The sequence below is a fragment of the Lutjanus erythropterus genome, chromosome 23, assembly GCF_056507025.1.
Source record: "Lutjanus erythropterus isolate fLutEry1 chromosome 23, fLutEry1.hap2, whole genome shotgun sequence".
Taxonomy (NCBI): Eukaryota; Metazoa; Chordata; class Actinopteri; order Lutjaniformes; family Lutjanidae; genus Lutjanus; species Lutjanus erythropterus.
The window spans coordinates 6,311,270-6,316,499 of NC_139339.1; the positions used below are offsets into that span (position 1 = coordinate 6,311,270).

The 5,230-nt window shown below is 39.6% G+C and overlaps 1 long non-coding RNA gene across 1 annotated transcript; it reads right to left on the minus strand.

Annotated features, from left to right (window-relative positions):
* Positions 1–451: 451 nt before the first annotated feature.
* Positions 452–4,979, minus strand: LOC146305554 (uncharacterized). Its single transcript, XR_014769114.1, has 5 exons — positions 4,634–4,979; positions 4,045–4,143; positions 3,409–3,433; positions 3,235–3,317; positions 452–1,389 (listed from the first exon to the last, which is right to left on the minus strand). It is a non-coding gene; the product is annotated as an uncharacterized LOC146305554 (long non-coding RNA).
* Between the last annotated feature and the right edge of the window lie 251 nt (positions 4,980–5,230).

Sequence of the window (5,230 nt, forward strand, 5' to 3'; positions counted from 1 at the left end):
GATAACAGCAGACAGTGGTTTAGCCTACTTTAGCAGCAAGTAAACAAGCTAACCCCTGTAGCTAAATCACCTTGGTACTGTACTCTGTGGTCAAACTGGCCTTATAATATTTATGACAAGTCCCAATGGTACCACTTTACTTGAAGTCCAGGAAATTATTCATGGCACTGTTACAAAAGCACTTGACAGTGTAATAAAACTTAATGACATCTTTATGACAAGTCCAAAATATATCACTTTGCTTGAGGTCAAGGAAAATATTCATGACACTTTTAAAATGGTCTCATGACAGCCAGTGTCAAAATCAACCACATATGACAGTTTGATGTCATGTTATACAAACTTTTTCTAGAGCAAAGCCTTCAAAACTTTCAAGTGATATTAAACCAAACTAATAAAAAAATAACCAAAGATAAGATCAAATTCTGTGAAGTGAGGCTGTACAACCATACTGTTTTCTAGTGATTTATTGAGCAAATTGAGGTGGAAAACAACAAATTCCAGCCATAAAACACTTCTGGTGTCTTTAAATACAATCCTCTGCCATCTGTTTGACTTTGTCCTTGTGCTTGAATGTTATATTTACTGAAACACACATGCTGTACAATTGCTGGTGGATGTACAGTACTGTCGTGCAAGGAAAGAGTGTTGGCAAAAAAAAAAGTTTTCAGCAGAAATTCCACCTTCTCTTTTCAAGAAATACTTTACTGAAACATAAAAAGTACAAATGGAGTACACCTCAAAATAACCTGTTTTTGGTGACACTGAATGACACACAAAAAACCCAAAACATCATAATCTATATAAAAAAAAAAAAGTTCAAGACAAATAAATGATGGTAAGACAACCAAAGGATATTTAACTATAAAACTATGAAATGAACAGTGATTTATTACATCAAATATGTGATGGAGCTGAGGTCAGTGCACTGTACAGAGAACGTGTTTGTGGCCCAACATGCAGACAGAAATTAGCTACGCAGCTGTATTTAGGTTTGCCTTTGTCAGCAGTATACTGAAAATAAAGGGTGCATTGATTAAATTTTATTTACTATATTCCACAGGCAATGACTTTTCTGCTTATGCTATCAGTTCAAAGAGATTTAATTGCTCTGAAATTCATGATCACACTCACACACCCTGCTTTATAAGACTGATTCCAGCATACAGAATCATACATAAAAACCTCTGTTCGATGCTTTTCTGCTTCTCAAAATGTTTCACAAAATTCACACACACACACACACACACACACACACGCACAAAAAACAAATTAAACATCTAAAGAGTTCCTCCAGACCATCGGCGTGTGGGCGACAGCTGTGACTCATCTGCTGGCCGATCTCGATGTCGCTGCCCCTGTTTTGTTTTTTTTTTTATCTCGCAGCAGCTGAAACACACAAAACAACAGAGACAACTGATCAAATCACACATCTGTGTGATCAAAAAGTGATATCTTTATCCAGTGATCAAAATAATGTTCTGGACTGTGTTTTTAGGAGATCATTTGTTCTTTTCTTTTTCATCGCGACACTAGACGGCAGTGCTGCATTTAGTGTAGGACGGTATGTCACCATGGTTAGAACCACGGCGGTACATTTTCACACTTGTTCTCTGAAACCACTTTCCTGAAGCCAATCTGCATATAAATGCATGAAACTGTTATATTTCGTTACATTTAGGACTGTTAGGAGGAGTCATCTGTGTGGTGCACTCTTAGAAATAAAGGTGCTAATTAGAACCATAAAGCTTTTTTCAGGAGAATCCTTTTTTGTTCCTGGTAGAACCTTTTATAAAGGCTTCACTACTGAAAACCCAATATAAAGTTTTACACCTAGAGCCATCTGTGAAATGTGAGAGGTTCTACAGAGAACCTTCTTAGGGTGTAATGGTTCCATCCAGAACCCTCTCCAGGCATCTCACCAAATTAGCTCTGCTTCTCAAACCAGCGCCGTTCATTTTTGGAAATTTGGTGCTGTCTCGTGAACCAGCCCGTGTTTCATCAACGCTGCAAGAACCTGTGCAAGATGACACGCCCACTTTGGTTCCAAAGGAAAACCTGTTAATTTTTGGTTTCAATTGGGAACCAACTATTCAGGTTCTGCTCTGAGCGGTCAGAATTAGGTTCTTGTTAGTGGAAAAAAGAGTGTTCTCCTGAGAATTATATTCCAAGGATTTTTTTCTTTATCAAGAACCCTCCCAAGGCAATTTACACCAAATGAGCTCTGGTTCTTGAACCAGTTCTGTCCACGATTATTGGAACCTTGGTGCTATCCAGAGGACCACCCCACAGTCTCACCAGTTTTGAGCAGGATTTCATCAGTCCTTGAAGAACTCTGTTTTCCAGAAACAGTTCTTTAGATAAAAAAAAAAAGGGTTCTTAATAGAACTCTTAGCATTGCAATTAACCCTTGATAAGCACTTTCTTCAGAAAACGGTTCTTCAGAAGCAAATATGCTAGGTAGAACCACAGCCCTTGAATCAGAATCCTTGTTTCCAAGAGTGTGATACTTACTGATATGGACTGTAAGTTTTTTTAATTGTTTTTGTCAGTGAGTTTGTGGGATTATAAGGTTCTATCTGTGTGGAGTGCAGAGTAACAGGTTTTATAGTCAGATGAGAATTTATAAAGCTACAGTCCAGAGAAATCCAGTAGTCTGTAACAACATAAACACTTTCTTCCTCAGCAAAATTCCTCCAGCATGACTCCATTTCCCTGTGAAGCTCGCGGCCAAGTCATCGAGGCCTGATTGCATTAGGGAAGGAAGGCAGGACATGTAGTGCCCAAATTTTTTTTTTCATGGGTGGGGTGAGTGGGTACCGAGTCTGTGTACAAACCACATACGACACACACGCAGCCGTGGATGTGCACACACGTTCACCCAACCAACAAACACGCACACGCCCGCCAGCGTCTGGGCCGCGGTGACATTTACTGGCCGCACAATAGCTCCTGTCCAAAAAAATCTGTTTATGTTAGGAAGTCCCTATCTTTCAAGCCCTGCTGCTTGTTCGAGGGCGGGGGCGCGAAATCACAGGAAACACCTTCTGTTGCCCAGCAAAGCCCCAAAAGCCCGTACAGTACAATGAGATATTAAAAGCCTGTGACTTCCCTGGAATAATTGTGAGTCTGTGTCTGGAGAAAACGGCTTGACCGAGCGATGGAAGAATGTGAAAAAAAAACAGGAGGAGCTTGGAAGAAACTCTTGCAGGAAATGGACCCAAGGCAGCTCACCGTTTTCTTCTCCGCCTGATGACTTTACCCCGAGGAGCATGACACCATCTTTGGCGCTCTCGGGTCTGCTCTGGAAGGATGCGCTGTGGGAGAGTAAGAGATGCAAAAGGGATGAATGCTTCGGTTGTTTATCGAGGCGTTGAAATACAGTCCATAATTAAAGTTCAAACTCACTTCTCAGTTCCAGTATCGATGGTTTCTGTTGAACAGAGGAGCAGAGAAGGTCTCATTCAATATCAAAATACGTATCTTCTCATTTAAAGGTGCTGTAAGCGATTCTGGAGAAAGAATGTTGAGACTCATTCCTCAGATGTAAAATACCAGCGCTTTGGGTTGGCGGCCTGGACTGAGCCACTCAACAAAACTGCAAAACTCTTTTCTGCATTACAATGTATAAAAATGCATGACATCGTGTGTTCCCGCTGGCTGTTGCTTCCTGGGTGCTACAACTTCCAGGAAAACACGGGATAAAAACATGGGATACATTGGAAGTTGGCGACTGTGATTAAGTACAAGAGAAAATGACAACTCCCATGATCCCAGCTACATCTTCTGTTATTGTTTGTATGTGAGAAATCCTTTATAGCAGCAGAACTTATTGTACATCAACAATTACCTACCTGGAAATATGACTCAACAACTTTCTTTCTCCAGAATCACTTAATCACTGAATAATTACACCTTAAATATTTCCATTGCATGCACCCATATGTAAAAATCAAGCAACATGTCACTTCAGAGCTGAAGTGTACAGCTGCATGTATGATATACTCTATATTAGTACGTTGTGCATCCTATTTGCATACGTACCTGTGTGATCGTGGATCCTCTTGCATTTGAATTTGAGGACAATGGCGGCAGCGGCTGCGACCAGGAGGACGGGCAACAGAATCCACCACAGCTTTTTGTCTGAAGGTAAAATTGGAGGAAACAGTTATCCACATGAACCTAGTCAGACTCGTTTCAGATTGATGCACAGAAGAATCAAACAGCAGAACAATGATGAAGCATTTGCATCACCTCAGAGTTAATTTTGAATCACCATTTCTTCAATAGTGCGCTTTTTTAGCCTAATCTGTCTTTAAAAGATGAATTGGCTAAAACGACGTCCATGTTTCAGATTATTTTTACAGGTCAGATTTTGTTCAGACCTATAGGGATGGTGGATAGTTACGATGCTGAGGTAACAGGTGTGATGTTAGATATGATATGGTCATTTTTAGCCACATTAGCAGCGTAGCTAAAGAGATAGCAATGTCAGTCCACCACTGAAATATCTCAACAACTACTGGATGGATAGTAGGGCTGCACAAGATGGCATAAAAAAAAGTCATGTTGCGATTATTTAAATGAAACTAAACAAACTGTGTAAACTTGTTAGCAAAGTTGAGTAGATTACCTGATTTGTGGGTGGGTCCTTTCTCATCACTGCCAGTCTGAGAACCTTTCAAAATAACAGTCTTTTGATTAGTTTCCTGCCTTATTGAACAGAATGGTTAAAAATAATTTATGATTTGATATGATTTCATTCTGCATTCATGGGTTCATATTCAGCGTAACCATATATCCAGTCTGTGAGGACAGTATAACTTACCGGCACCTGTCCCGTCACCCCTGTGTACTGGAGTTTCTGGCGTTCCTGGAAGCGTCATATTGAAATGAACTGATTACTTGCTTAAATAAAGCCACACAAAAGTTTATTAACATTTTAACAGCAGCAGAATTCAGAATTAACCTGTAGAGCTTATAATCTAGTTATCATCCCTGACACTTAAAAATAAATTAAGGATACCAGTTTTAAGTTCTGATGTGCTGAAATGCACGTTCTCATTGAAGTATAAAGCTGTTTAAATAAAAGTATACACTTCACATATATGTTGGCTTTACATTTGTATTAATGAATCTTAAATGCAGAAATAAAAAGAATAAATGAAGAGTGTACCTGGGGTAGGAGTAGATGCAGCTGTAGGAAATAAAGATCAATATTTTCATCTGA